The following is a 15,407-nucleotide window of genomic DNA, read 5'->3' as shown; positions in this document are numbered from 1 at the left end:
GTAGGTTCGCAATACCTATTAAAATTCACAAATCCTGCTACAGGATGCTAGATCGAGCCGTGGGCTTGAGAGAGAAGCTAGAAAGCGCGGGGGATGGCGAGCGAATTAAAGCGAATAGCCATGTTCAATAGTGTTCAGCACCCATTCTGACATGCCCTGGATAGCTTCCCATGCTTCCGCACGCATAGCTAGGGGTCGAATGGTCTCTGGGTTCAGATTGCCGCACTGCGCGAGATGGGGAACCTGTATCAGAGAAGATGGGGCCGCCGGTGCTTAAACACGGGGGCTGGTAGACAGTAGTGACTGGCTGTACAGCGTATGACGGCTCGATCTTTATGGATGGGGCACATTTCGCTGTAAAAAACCCGTGTCGCGAGAGCGGCATGAGGGGTATCGTGTTTGTTAGTAAGTGCGCGCACTCGTGAGCGGGCGCAGGGCTTACATTTGTCACACGGCCAGTGTTTGAGAGCTTTAGAGGGTCTGCAACCCGGGGTAACTGTGTGGCAGAGCGGGCAGTGGGTAGGTGTGGGCACAGAGTCGTGGACACATTCTCTACGCTTATCACTCGAGCGGCGCGTGCCCACTTTATGAGAGTGCACTCTGAGCGCGTTACCAGGGGAACCGTGTTTGTGTGTAGCAGTGAGCACGAGGGTGTGGGCACATTTTCTACACTTATGACACATTCGGCGTGAGCCGGACAACCCAAATTTATACTCTTATGAGATTTATCTGGGCCGCCGTAAAAACGGCGTTTGTGTGCAGGCGAGCGAGTTGTGTTACTGGCTCGTTGGCTGCGATGTAAGCTGCTGCAGTAGCCTCTTGTAAGGGGACTGACAGAGCTGGGCGCTTTGATGGCTCATATGTTTAGACGCTCATAAATACTCAAGCACCATCCTAGTGAGTGGGCGGGTGCGAGATGCAGGTTCGCTTTCTGTATGTAAGAAAGCTGGCCGCGAGCTCGGAGAAGCAAACAGAAAAAATTGTATCTGCCGCCAGAGCCGGATTCAAACATGGGTCTCTGGCGCGAAAGCCTTATGTTCTGCCACTGAGCCACTGGGGCACACATAAGCTTTCAGTTAGTGCGAGCATATGACAGAGCGTCGTGTTTTGTTTCAGCGTTTGTTTGCAGGCGTGCGTGTATTAAAACAGGCTCGTTTACTGCAGTATTAGTATTTCCAGCCGCCTGAACTTAGAGTGGACTGAGAAATATGTAAGAATTGGAGGTTAGTCCGGCCTAGGCGGGACGAAAACACTCTCTCTTCCTCTTTTCGCCGGTGCTCGTGACGTCCGCTCTGATATCCCTTGAGAACGGCGCAGTTGCGCGGCTCGAACAAAGGGAGAGAGAGCGGGAAGATGTCATCATGTGCTGTGACATCGTTTGTTTGCAGGCATGCGTGTATTAAAAACAGGCTCTTTACTGCAATATTGATATTTCTAGTCGCCTGAGCTTAGGAGGGGACTGAGAAATGTGTGAGAATGGGGGTGGGTCCGGTCTTGCGGGACTAGACACTCTTTTCTCCTTTCGCCTGTGAGTGACACGCGCGACCGAGACGCGGGGTAGCGTTCTTATAACGTAAAGGAAGCTAGCCCGTGACCGTCCACTTCTGACATCCCTGTGAGCGGCGCCTGTTTGCGCGGCTCGAACAGAGGGGGAGAGCGCGGGAAGGGGCGAGCGTCATCATGTTTTGCGTCAGCGTTTGTTTGCAGGCGTGCCGTGCGTGTATAAAAACAGGCTCGTTCACTGCAGTATATGTATTTCCAGTCACCTGAGCCTAGGAGGGGACTGAGAAATATGTGAGGAATGGAGGTTAGTCCGTCCTGGGTGGGGCTAAACACTCTTCTCTCGTCAGACCAAATCCAAGGCGAGCATCAGCCGTGGGGAAAAGCAGCGTGCAAATTTGATGGATAGTTTTAATGGACAAGTTTATTAAAGTCTGAACGCGTCCTCTGTGTGTTTAGCAAACAGTCTGAAAGAGACTTTAATGAAATCAGCAACAGTGATGAGCGTCAGGACTCAGGAGGCTTTCATACATCTGTTGTTTTGGGCAGCTTGAAGCACACGAACATCATCCGGAGTCTCAGACTCTGTCTGTGGCCCTCATCTTCGGTTAGCAGAAGATTATCCATATGTTATTTCATTAAACACATCGTTGATGTAGGCCAACATCATATCATGACACATTTAAATTGTAATAAAGTATTTTTGTCTCCTGATTCGCCATTCATCTCTCAGGGAACCATGTGAATAGAAATGATGGAAATTATTGCTCATTTAAAGCAAGAGTACAGCACAGGTCATAATTTCCTTTTAGCCACTATGCTAATTCATAACATAGTTTTGTATGTAAAATGGGCCATTGAGTTTAATATATTTATTTAGATTAATTTATTTTCTACTCCAGGACATGGAGCCAGAAGACATTCACAAGAGGGGAGAAAATGAGGATCTTAACTATCGTTGATGATGATGCGTGAGCTTAGAATTATAAGGTTCTATCTCCGTTTAGGGTAGTTCCAAGATATTGAGCATCAAAGTTTTTACATCCCAGCTGGCAATGGAGAGATGGAACGTTTTTATTTAATTAATAACTACTAACAAAATATTTTTTTTACAAAAATAACACCACACAGGCATTAATAAACACCTAATGGATCAGATTATGTCAAAAACTCAATTTTGACCAAAAGTGGAGATAGAACCTTATAATTCTAAGCTCACGTGGCACTATCCATTCAACCCCAGATATTTATGTGCCTTTCTGTAGTACTATAAGAGCAGATTGGGCCGGACAATGTGCAAGACATTTGCCACAGCTGTTACTCTCCTCTTTGGCTTGATTTATGTGAACGATTATAAAGTATTAAAGTACACTTTTGAAAAAATTTTAAAGTGTTTATCTTGACCTAAAGTGCTCCGCAAGGCTGATTTGTTCTGTCACCTCGAGGTGTCGTGGCCAGCATTTACCCGCTATATATCTACACTTACCATAAACTTAGCAGCTTAAAAAACAATAAAATAAAAAATAAATAAAAAAAATGCCGAAACCTGACAGCCAATCCGAGTCAGAATAGGGCAGAATTGTTTTCAAAGTCTTACACTGCGAGTCTGACAGCAGGACAGTGGACACACTGCCGAAGCAAAGAGGACACCGACAGACTAGACAGAGCAGGTTACTTATGATTAAAAATCTCAGCTCTCAGATTCTGTCAATTTTATTATGAAATTCAAACAATAAATACCGTTGTGGTGCTACACTGACACCGACAGACTAGACAGAGCAGGTTACTTATGATTAAAAATCTCAGCTCTCAGATTCTGTCAATTTTATTACGAAATTCAAACAATAAATACCGTTGTGGTGCTTGTAAATGTGACATATGACAGATCGCTATAGCGGCACGTGAACCGATCATCTCTACTAGCTAATAGTAAATAAACACGAATGAACACTGTTGAAAGATACAGTACAATTTACCAAAATGTATATTCCTCATACATAATATCAATCATTCAATCAAACAAAGGGGTCAGCCAAAAGCTGGAGAACTGAGGAAAGCCATTTAATGACCATGATAGGCTAGTTAGTTGGAGAAAAGAGTATTTTGCTAAATATATGTCATATTTGGTGAGCTGGGCTGCACGCTGGTGGGGCTCTGGCTCAGAGATGACACTTACAAGTTGGTCCTTGCTGTACATAATGCAGTCTCGCCTAGCAGGCCACTTGAATGTGTTTTTCCAGCCAATTTGCACCATGCAATTGACCTCAATGTGCTCAGCATTTAGTTGTGTGATCTGGCCAACAAATGGCTTCTTGTCATAGCGGACAATGACGAATTGCCCTACAGTGTACTTGTCGTCAAACTCGTCCTCCTCTTCCTCTCCACTACTGGGACTCTCAGGCTGGGTCTCTTGGACTTTACAGGCAAGTGGTTCCTCTGAATCTTTTGACCGATTGTCTGGCCTCATCTTGCTTGGAGAGAAGCAGTCGCACATCTCTGGGCAGCGGCAGAAACAGCTTAGAGCCCTATAGAAGATCTCTCCAGCAGAGAAGGAAAGTATTTGGTGTATGTTTAAGATGCCAGGTACTTTCGTGACATGTGGCAACATCTCGTTGAACACCTGGATATCTGACTCATCGATCCATTTGAATTTTATGTTTGGGACCTCTTTTCGGGCTAGGAACTCATAGAGGTCCTTAGGGCATTGTATGTCTTGCCCCCCATGGACATGGTTGTCTGCCATGCGTTTCACTGATCCCCCAACTCCATCGGGTGTTAGTTAGTTTCTAAAGCTGTCAATCATCTCATGTGAACCAACCAGACCATAAGGCTGTTCTAATGCAATGACGCTGTCTGTGTATAGTTCCTCATTCTGAGCTACAAACACAACTAAACACATCTCTTCATCTGATTCAAGAAGCTAATAAATGCAGGATTCAAATATATCTGGTTTGTGTGTGTGATTTCTGTCCGATTTTGGTTATTTTATAGGAACAAAGAATGTTTACATCCACTGGTATGACAGCCATTCCCACCAGTGTGACGCTGATTTCATGTCACACTATAGGACAGTGCTGTCACACCAGTGGACATTTTCAAGATCAAGTCCAGTTTGTGGCCTAGCTATATGAGAGACAGTCTTCAATCCTGACTAACAGTGTTAAGGTTTACATTATTTTCAATAGTCAATCAATATAAATTGATGAACATTTTCAGATCAATACTTAGATTATGTCACACCAAAGGACTGCATAATGGATCCCATTTCCAACAGTGCACGGAAATAGCAATATTATGAAAATATTTGAAATAGAACTCACCTTGTGGGCAGTCCATGTACTCCAGTGAGGTCTACTGTACTTCCTGGATGAAGAAGAGCCCCTCTCAGTAATAGGGTGCCCAAATTAATGCCCGTTTTATATCTACAATATGGGGGACATTTTAATGTCACATGCTTGCTCCCATCTCACATGACCCTTTTTATTAATTTTCTTGACAACATCTGATAAAGGGAATGTAAGCTCTTCTCCTTTAACCTCAATCTTATATTCCAGTTTTAGCCATGACCAGTTCCAGGTGCACTTCAGGGCTGCATCCAACTGCTTCGCTAGCAGTGCATCACTCTCTCCTAAATAACTCATTCTGAAATTAAGCCATAAAACAGTTTTTAAAACCTTCCCCACTACCCTCATTTTAGAGAAGACATTAACATGGTTTCAACCCTGCATGCATTTTTATTTTGCGAGGAAAACAATGTAACCCCATTTTTTCCTGATAATATAAATATAAACCACTTTGTTGACTGACCCCTAACTGACCCCTGACCTCCCAACTGTCTCTCGCCTGATTCAGGGATCCTCTCTTCCTGACTCTCCTCAAGCTCACTGTCAGAGGGAATGACCCGATCGTGTTCCTTCCGCCCATAAAATGTTCTTGTGTCCAATTACTGTAAGTATCAGTAGATAGTAAAAACATTGACTATTGGTGCGTTCAGGTCATGCCAGAAAGATGGTATTTTCAAGTTGAACGCACATGAACTCCACCACAAAGTCGTAATTACGAGCGAGAAGCAATGACGGAAGCAAATTGTTTTCAGTCATGATACATTTATTTATGAATGCTGACAGTACAATGTAGTTTGTACGCTTTATGTATCCTGTTAATGAAGAAGAGAGACAAATGCCTTGTCCAAATACCAGTCTTTCCAGTTGACCATTTGTCTACTTGCATGATGTATTTTCTCTATTTGGCCCAAGAGTTCAAGTAGGCGTAAAGACTGCAAGTGTGTGTAGAACTTTTGATTACACGATGGGACTCACTTTAGTCTTGCAAAATATGCAAGTTTTACAAAGCTTGTATTTATTATTTTTTCAATACTTCGCATTTTAAAATAAACTTCTACATGTCTGTTCAGTAGTCGCTATGTAACTAACAGAAGACAAATTTAAAATTGTGGTGCTTCTAATTAAGTGATAAAAACAGTTGGAAATGTCGAATAAAATAGGCCTACACATACATACTCATCTTTGCAACAATAAAATGTGCAACACTTTGTTTTGTTTTTCTACCAAATTATATGTATCTAATTAATTTAAATTACAGTGGAATGTTTTCCTCGATCTCGCGATTTCGGGCCACATGAGTTCCTGAACATAATGCATGATGGGATACGCTTAGCCTTGAATACCACTCCGAAGCGGTATTGGAGATAGTGTGGGTTTAGTGTGCGTTAAGGGCTCTGCACTTAGCATTTTTAAGACATGGGACCTGTCTTGCGTACTACAATCCTGTTGCGTGCACACGCTCTCAAGTGGCCAAGACCGCAAAGGTGTGTATTTGGACAAGGCAAAAGTTTCCCAGAAAACACTCATTCAGCCGCTGATGGGCTTGAGTGACTAAACTACATTTCCCAGCATTCTCTGTGGCAGCATACTACTACTACTACTACTACTACTGCTACTACTACTACTACTACTACTACTAATAATAATAATAATAATAATAACAACAACAATTACACACATAATGCACATTCTTTGAGTTTTCTGAGGTCGTAAAAAAAAAGCTTTCTCTATAGAGCTCCCCCCACAGCTTCGGAATAGATATTTGACAACACTGTCAAAAAACTCGTTGGCGACTCTCAGATACCAGAGGCTAGTAGATCAACGACATCAAAGCAGATGGGACATTCTTTAAAACGTCTTCTTCATTCGGGTTCGAACAGCGTGAGGGAGTGCAATAATGACAGAATTTTAGCAGATTTTTTGCCTTAAAGCAATTCGTTGCATCGCAAGACCTGATATCACGCGATAGTTCCTGACGCTGCGGCCGGCGACCCGAAATTCAACCCGAAAAAAGTCATATAACTATTCCAATGACTCCGAAGCTGTTCGGTTTTGGTAAAAAAGTTACTTAATTCACCTTTAATGCACCATTTTATTGCTATTGTACAATGTTGCCCAACAAACCAAAAAACACAGGTTTAGTATATACGTAAAAACTTTGAACAACCAAAACATACTTGCATTTATTTTTCATTTAAAGTCATTTTAATTTAAACATGTTAAAAAGTACTGTTTTTCTTACCAATCGTTGGCACTGTGTCCATGTGGCTTTGCTTACTGAAATGATGCTCCACCCCCAAACTAAAGGCCACACCCACTTCAGCCCCTCATTTCACCGAACAGACATGTTTTATTATTATTATATATATACACATATATACATACATACATACAGTACATACATACATATGAGTTCATATTGAGTCTCTGATAGGATGATGCACAAAACACTTTCATGACAGCAAAGCAGTTGAAGATTTGTATCTCCTCATATTACAGAAAGAATGTTTTTAATAAAATAAAAAAGGATGGGAGATATGCAGATTCTGCCAGATTTGAATGACATTGGATTACTTGTTTATTCTAAGCTATTTCAAATGCATCCACTTTATCAGCAACAGGGATTGTGATGTTGACTGCAGATCGCTGGTCGACAGCTTGTGTGTTTCAGGGTCCTAATGTTCTCCAGATTCAGGGTCTGTTAACACACATTAAGGAAACTTTTTAAAAGGTCAGGACTCTTTTTCCAAAGGCCCTGTTCACTTTATTAACTTACTTCGACAAACCCTAACCCTAACTTAAAGAAGTTCTGGCCTTTTGTGATTCTGTTTCTCCAACCATGTGTTCAGTTCCATCGAGTCAAGGCCTGTTATACTGAGAGCCGAAGCGCTGAGGAACAGAAAACACCTTTGACGAGTTCACACAATAACCCATGGCATATTAAGAAAATACAGAACTTGGGGACTTTTTTCAGGCTCCCACACTAAAAATAAACTAGCAATAAGTACATAAAAAAATGGCAGCACTTTATCTTAAAAAAAAAAAACGGGAAACAGTTTTTATGGAACGACACTTTATGATATAAAAGGCTGTATATTTCATTCACTGATATGTTGTAGAGTTACATTAGACACACATTAGATGTCACGTGGTGATTTCACTTTAATCACTGTCTGTCTTCTGTGTGTGACTGTGTGAACGAACACAATAACAGTGAGAACAATCTCCATCAGAACTGAGCTGGAAAATATGATTTTCAAGTAGATGAACAGAGCTGTAATAACTTGAATAAGCTAAATATCTTAGACTGGATCTCTCTTTTCTTTATATGTGTATTTCTGTGTAGAGATTTGTCTCCTCCTCCCTCATCTCTTCAAAAACAGGAAGTGTGTGTTTAACACTCAGCGCTGTTAACACAGTCTATTAATGTGACAGTATGGGCTCCAGTGCACTGCCTCTCATCTGTGAGTATTTGATCATATTCTTTATTATTTCCTGTTTTTTTCTGTTCAGAATGCATTGTATTCAGCTGAAGATAAGATAAAATAATAATTGTTGTGTAGGAGAGTCTATGAATCCACATTCTCACTGCTTATTGTATTATTTATTGATCAGATCTTATGCGATGTTGTTACGTGTTGATCAGATAAAGAGGTTTATGATGCATTTATCTGTGTGATAATGCGTGTGAAAGATGGAGGCAATGCATGCATTTTTGTTCCTATTTCAAGTAGTTGAGATAAATCAGATGTATTTGTGTTGATGTGAGTTAGTGTTGAATGATGCTGTATCTTTAAATAATCTCTCCATCAGAGACTCAGAGAGTTTGAGAACAGAGACCGAACACACAATCATCTTCTCTGTCACTTCTCTTTCTCTCTGACTCTCTGAATTATTCTCATATTGAGAAATAATTGCAAAAAATATTTTTAAACTTAAATGTCATTGTCATTCTATGGACAAACAGTTTATCAAACAAGTAGAGCTTATCTCAGAATTAACTTCTCTTTTCTGAGACACTTTTTCATTATTTTTAACCAGTTCGCCTGAACATATTTAGTTGTTGAATGATGTCAGTTCACTCAATATAATGAACTCATTCTGGAAACCTGGTTATTCTGACACATGTGTGAACTGACATCATTCAACAACTAAATATGAAGTTCAGGCGAACTGGTTAAAAATAGTGTCTCAGAAAAGAGAAGTTAGTTCTGAGATAATCTCTACTTTGTTTTTTATAAACTGTTTGTCCATAGAATGACAATGAAATGTGTGTCAGAATAACCACAGGTTTCCAGAATAAGTTAATTACGTCAACATATATGAAAATGTTCCACCAATGCTTGACAATCAGACTTTTGTTGTCTTTTTAAACATTTGTTTATTCAGTCTATTTTTTTTATAAAAAAAAAAAAAAAAAAAAAAAAAATATATATATATATATATATTTTTTTTATAAAAAAAATAGACTGAATAAACAAATTTGTATATATATATATATATATATATATATATATATATATATATATATATATATATATATATATATATTTCTTTAAATTTTACTTTTGATATATTTCAAATATATTGATACATTTTTAATGTGGTTTAAGGGCTTTTTCACACTAGTTTGTTTGAGAGACTCCAAGCGGTCAACACATTGGTCTGAATATGGTTTGGTTTTGGGTCCTTTTAGGAGGAACTGAGATCATTTAGTGTTGACATATGAATTATTTCTGACCTAGGCGAGAGCTCTTGAAGTGCTGAAACAAACGAGATGTTAAAATACTCTTAGACCATCAGGAGCATGAGGTCACTTGCAGGAGGTTTTCTTTCTGGTTTTGATTAATTTCAGCTGTAGGCTACTATATGTCAACATTCCTTTACTATAAAGTCACAATTAGGGGTGTGCGTGAATATTCAAAACTGTTATTATTATTCAAAAAAGAAAATACTATGCATTTACGGCCAGCAAAGCAACGTAGTAAAAGTCGAAGTGAATCCATGATAAATCCCAAGCACCAACTCACAGTTATAATTAAATGCACTGGGTGGCGCTGTGGAGCGTGTTAACAAATGGATTGTATTTGATCACATCAGTGAATCGACTCTCGCATCAGTTCACGAGTCATGTGACGTCATTGTGTGTGATGATGTTAAACACGTTCATGTTGAATGAATGGAAAAGCATCATATCTGTGTTTCTTCTGCTTTTAGTGCTGATTTCACTCATCCACTCTGGACTTAATCAAGATGACAAAGGTACTGCAGTAAATTATAATTATATTTAACTAATGTGAATTGTGTTGTAGTATTTATTTGTCTACATGGATACATCAGGATCCCACATTTTTCTCTTTGCTGATGTTTTATGTTTGCATATATTTCACAGAATTATCTGACTGTAGTTCCTTATGCTGCAAAACATACAACACAGAAATCTGCTATGTATTCAATCAATCAAACAGTCATGCTTTGTAAAATAGTTCAGTCAGGGTGTTTTCTCCGTCCAAGCATACGCAGACCGAAGTGGTTCTCTTGCTACTGTTTTATTTGAAGAATTTTCTCCAAATCCACCATGAAACTAACACAGTGTAAACAACAACACACAGAAATCACATCAGCTTGACACACAGCAAAAGCGCACGCAACAGATGTAATGACATTTTACTGACATAAAATACAGACAAAAAAAAAACAAAAAAAACTTATTGACTGCATTCTGTGAGAACGGGAAATAGACTTTGAATCTTTCAAGACCTTTCAAGTCCTTTGTGACGAGGATATATGAGCATACATAATGTCCGTGTGTAGTACCCCAGAGTGGATGATGGGGCGGGACGACACGTGTCAATTGTACTTTCGTGAGCAGTTTAAAAATTGTGTACTTTTACTTGAGTACATTTCAAGTGATGTATCTGTACTTTTACTCCGCTATTTTCCATAGACTGTAAAAAATATGGACGTAGTGTCCGTGACGTCACCCGTAGGTTTCTGAAGAGCATTTTTGAAGCTAAAAGTGGGCAGAGCCGGCCGTCGCCATCTTGGCAGCACATCACCATGCTTCACTCCCAGATAACAGAAAATGGGCAAAGAGGCGGGACATGGGTGGAGCTGGGGTGCCTGTTGATGAAACTACGCCAGCTCCACGTAATCGAGTTTGCTCAGGCTAAGGAGCTAATGCTATTATGCTACTCAGTACTGTGCAAGTTCTGTGCCAACTGTGTGACCGCAGAGGGCATCGCGCTAAAGTGACAGACTTGATGATGTAAAGCCAATACAGAGTCAATACAGTTCATGTTTTTGCCCTTCGAAATACTATAATTGTTAAAAGACATAGCTAAAAGTGAGACTATGTGTGTCGTGATGATGTATTATTCTGCTAGTTTAAAATGTATTATGCACTAATTTACAATATTGCTGTGTGACAGTGATTCATGCGCATACATGTCAGTCAACGCGGCATTGCACGTCAAGTTATGACGTCACCCCTGACAATGCACTAACCAGTACATCATTCATGCTGCTTACCATTCGTTCATTAAGGGGGGAGGGAAGCACAAGCAGTCTGTAGGAAGTTTCAGAAACGATAAAAAGCAGTCGGTGTATCACATAAGTGAATCTCCGGAGAATGTCACTAGTGATGAAGATGTATTTACGATGTACAATCTAACAGAGCCAAAGATAACGAAAGTACTGGCTATAGCGTGACGATTTTGTCACAGGCTGAATATGCCAAGTTATGGACTGCAGGGGGAACACAAGAGTTGCAGGACTGCTCAACAACTTTGAAAACTTATACGGGCGAAAAAGTGCCAACACTAGGAGCGCCAGATGTTACTGTAAAGTACAAAGACCAAGTCAAACAGCTACCAGTAGTGGTCGTAGCAGGCCCAGGACCAAACCTGTTAGGCAGGACATTGATAAAGGATCTGGAAACCTGGAGAGGCCCACCAGCGAAAATTTACGTTAAAGAAGGCGTGGCTCCAAAGCTCTATAAACCCAGGCCAGTGCCCTATGTGATAAGAAAGAAGGCGGAGATGGAGTTACAGAGACTCACAAACCAGGGAATTATTGAGCTAGTGAAATTCTCAGAGTGGACAGCACCGATCGTGCATGTGTTAAAAGCTGATAATTCTGTGCGCATTTGTGGAGACTACAAACTCAATGTAAACCAGGTGTTGAAGCTCGAGCAGTATCCAATACCAAAATTGGAGGATTTGTTTGAGAAGTTGTCAGGCGGCGAAAGGTTCAGTAAACTGGACCTGAGCCATGCGTATCAGCAAGTGATACTTGATGAGACATCCAAGCCATATGTCACTATTAATACACACAAGGGGCTGTTTCAGGTGAATTATCCTCCATTTGGGTTCTCCTCCAGTCCAGCCATATTACAACGAATGATGGAGAGTCTGGTGGCTGGCATCCCGAATGTGGCTGTCTATTTGGACGACATTTTGCTGACGGGCCAGAGTGACCAAGGTCACCTTGCAACGCTGAACCAGGTGTTAACTCAGCTGCAGGAAGCTGGTCTTTGCCTAAAGCGCAACAAATGTGTGGTAATGGAACAGGAAGCAAAGTTCCTTGGACATAAGGTGGACACCTCTGGACTTCATCCTTTGCCATATAAGGTCAGGACAATACAAGAAGCACCAGCACCGACCAATGTCACAGAACTGAGAGCATACCTAGGACTGCTCAACTACTACAACAGGTTCCTGCTACGCCTGTCAACATTGTTATCACCTTTACATGAACTGTTAAGAAATGAAACCACCTGGAAATAGGAGGCTGAACAGGAGAGAGCTTTTGAGGAGTCTAAGCGACTCATGCAGTCGACTGATGTGCATTATGACAGCCAAAAATATCTGATCCTGTCCTGTGACGCTTATGGAGTGGGTGTGGTGTTGTCGCATCGCATGCCAAATGGACAGGAGAGACCGGTCAGCTTCATGTCTAGGACACTAACGTCAGCTGAATCGGATTACTTACAACTGCACAAAGAAGGTCTGGCGGTGATGTTTGGCATTCAGGGTTTCCAAAAATATTTATATGGAAGAAGGTTTGTCATTTGCACTGACCACAAACCTTTGCTGTCTCTCTTCAATGAGATGAAGGCTGTGTCTCAAATGGCTTCCCCTCGTATACAGTGTTGAGCAGTAACCTTGAGAGCGTATGAGTACGAGATTGTTTACAAGCCAGGAAAACACCATAGCAATGCAGATGCGTTGAGTCGACTCCCTCTACCTCAACAGTCTGTCAAGAGAGAGCAGGAGGAACGAGTGCTGATGATGGAGAATGTGTTGTTCAGAGTGACGCATGTTCGTCCAACATGGTTGGCCGCCACAAGACCGGGACCCAGCTTTCCAACCATATGCTGTCAGGAAAACCGAGTTAAGTTTGCAAGATGGATGTGTACTGTGGGGCTCACGCGTAGTGGTGCCGCCGCCAGGGTGGGACGCCTTGATACAGCAGCTACATCACGGTCACATCGGCATCACTAGAATGAAGGCATTAGCGCAAAGCTACTTCTGGTGGCCAAAGTTAGATGCAGACATTGAAGCTTTAGTTAAAAGATGTGTCACATGCCAAGAACACCGTAACTCGCCAGCTCCAGCTCCGTTTGGGAGTGGCCGAGCAAACCATGGCAAAGGTTACACATTGATTATGCGGGACCTTTTAGATCCTGATGGACGCTCATTCCAAATGGATGGATGTTTACCCTGTAACGACCACAACTTCAGCCATCACGATTGAATGTCTAAGGAAGAGTTTTAGCAATCAAAGAATACCAGAGACAAATGTGTCCGATAACGGCTCATGTTTTGTGAGTGCAGAATTCAGAGAATTCATGCAGAAAAATGGGATCGAACATATCACTTCTGCTCCTTATCATGCTTCCTCCAATGGTTGTGCAGAAGATATGTGGTATATATATATTTTTTTTTATTTTTTTTAAATTTTTTTTACTGTCATTGAATAGCACCGAGTGAAAAATCAACGTTTTCTTTATATAGTGGCAGTGATCATGACGTTAGTTCAGATAAGTACCGGTAACCTTTGTCTTAGGCTACGTTCACACTGCAGGGCTTAATGCTCAATTCCGATGGCAAGATGGCGGCTTGACTAGACGCACATGTAATAGCGCTCACAACAATATAGGGTATATCTTACATTTGCTGATGTAAGAAACAAGTCACACTTTGTTTTAATGTTATTGAGATTCTTAAAAATAATTACAGTTCATTAATACTAGCTACAAGAATTCTTACTCGAATAGAAAGTCTAGAAGTTATCATGGACTTGTCAGCCCCTGAAAAGATGGACGTTGGACTCCAAAGAACGACGGAAAAAAGACTCATTAGTGAAACTTATTCTTACGCTTGTCAACTGAAAAAGGATGGAGATTGTGATTCGACTCCAAATACGCCATCCAAAGCACCTCCGTCAAAAAAACATGCAAAAGGTGATGCAACGGAGGAACTAACGTTATGTCAGGTACAGCAAAGCATCATTCAAATAATTAGACAGTCATCAGAGGAAATAAAAGACATGGTAAAAGAAAATTCGAACAGCATCAATCTGTTGAAAGAAGCGTTAGAAGTGGTGCACTCTGAAATTTTCGATATTCGGAAGGAGAACGAAGATTTGAAAAACAAAAACGAGATGAACCTGAAGCGCATCGCTGAAATGGAGGACCAAATAAATGATCAGGATCGATACTGTCGGAGATGGAATCTTCGATTGGAGGGGCTGACCGAACGTACTGAGGAAAACGTCAAGACTCGGGTAAAGGAAATATGCCAAGCGGTGGTTGCCGAAGAAGATCGCAATTTCGTTGCAAACAATGTGGATATTGCTCACCGAGTTGGAAGACCCATCGCAGACGGCGGCAAGGATAAAAAAACAAGGTCGGTGATAATAAGATTCACTTCCAGAACAGCGAGGGACCTCACATGGAAAGGAGCAAAGGGAAATGACTTTCTAAAGAAGAGTAAGATGTACTTCAAAGAGGATCTCACGTTCAAAGACAGGGCTACGCGGAATCTCCTTTGGCCTTCGATCGACAAAGCACGGAAAGAGGGCAAAAGAGCCTTTTTTGTGGGAATCAAGGCAATTGTAGATGGTAAAGAGATTAAAATGTAAACTTATGCTCGTGTTATTCTGGATACTGAATCTTTAATTTCTGAAACGAAAAGTCTGTTTGTTGGTAGCCTGATTATACTTAAAAAAAAGGAAAAACTTGTAGCCTAAGTTTTATTTTTTGTTTATTTATTTATTTATTTATTTTTTGTGGAAATTTTTTACTACAACAGAAGGCTGTTCTTTATGTTCCTGAATTTGAAGCAAACAGGATCTCAAGGCTGGTTACTGAAATGTGGCTGTTTCTCGAAAAGGTGGGAGTAAGATTACCCTTTATACACTCTCAACACTTTCAACCGTAATTTGCTAATTGTTCACCTAATTGTTTTATTAGGGTTTTTGTTTTCTTGTTCGAGTTAATGTCAATAACAATATGTTCTGTTAATGCTAGGGGTATACGAGATATGCTAAAAAGGAAAG

The 15,407-nt window shown here is 40.8% G+C and overlaps 1 protein-coding gene across 1 annotated transcript in view; it reads left to right on the top strand.

Annotated features, from left to right (window-relative positions):
- Positions 1 to 15,407, top strand: part of LOC309493191 (titin-like) — a 442,694-nt gene that overhangs the window by 112,512 nt on the left and 314,775 nt on the right. The gene's annotated exons all lie outside the window — the stretch shown is intronic.

This window comes from Leuciscus leuciscus, assembly GCF_965113295.1.
Source record: "Leuciscus leuciscus genome assembly, chromosome: 2".
Taxonomy (NCBI): Eukaryota; Metazoa; Chordata; class Actinopteri; order Cypriniformes; family Leuciscidae; genus Leuciscus; species Leuciscus leuciscus.
This window is presented reverse-complemented; position numbering and strand designations above follow the sequence as displayed.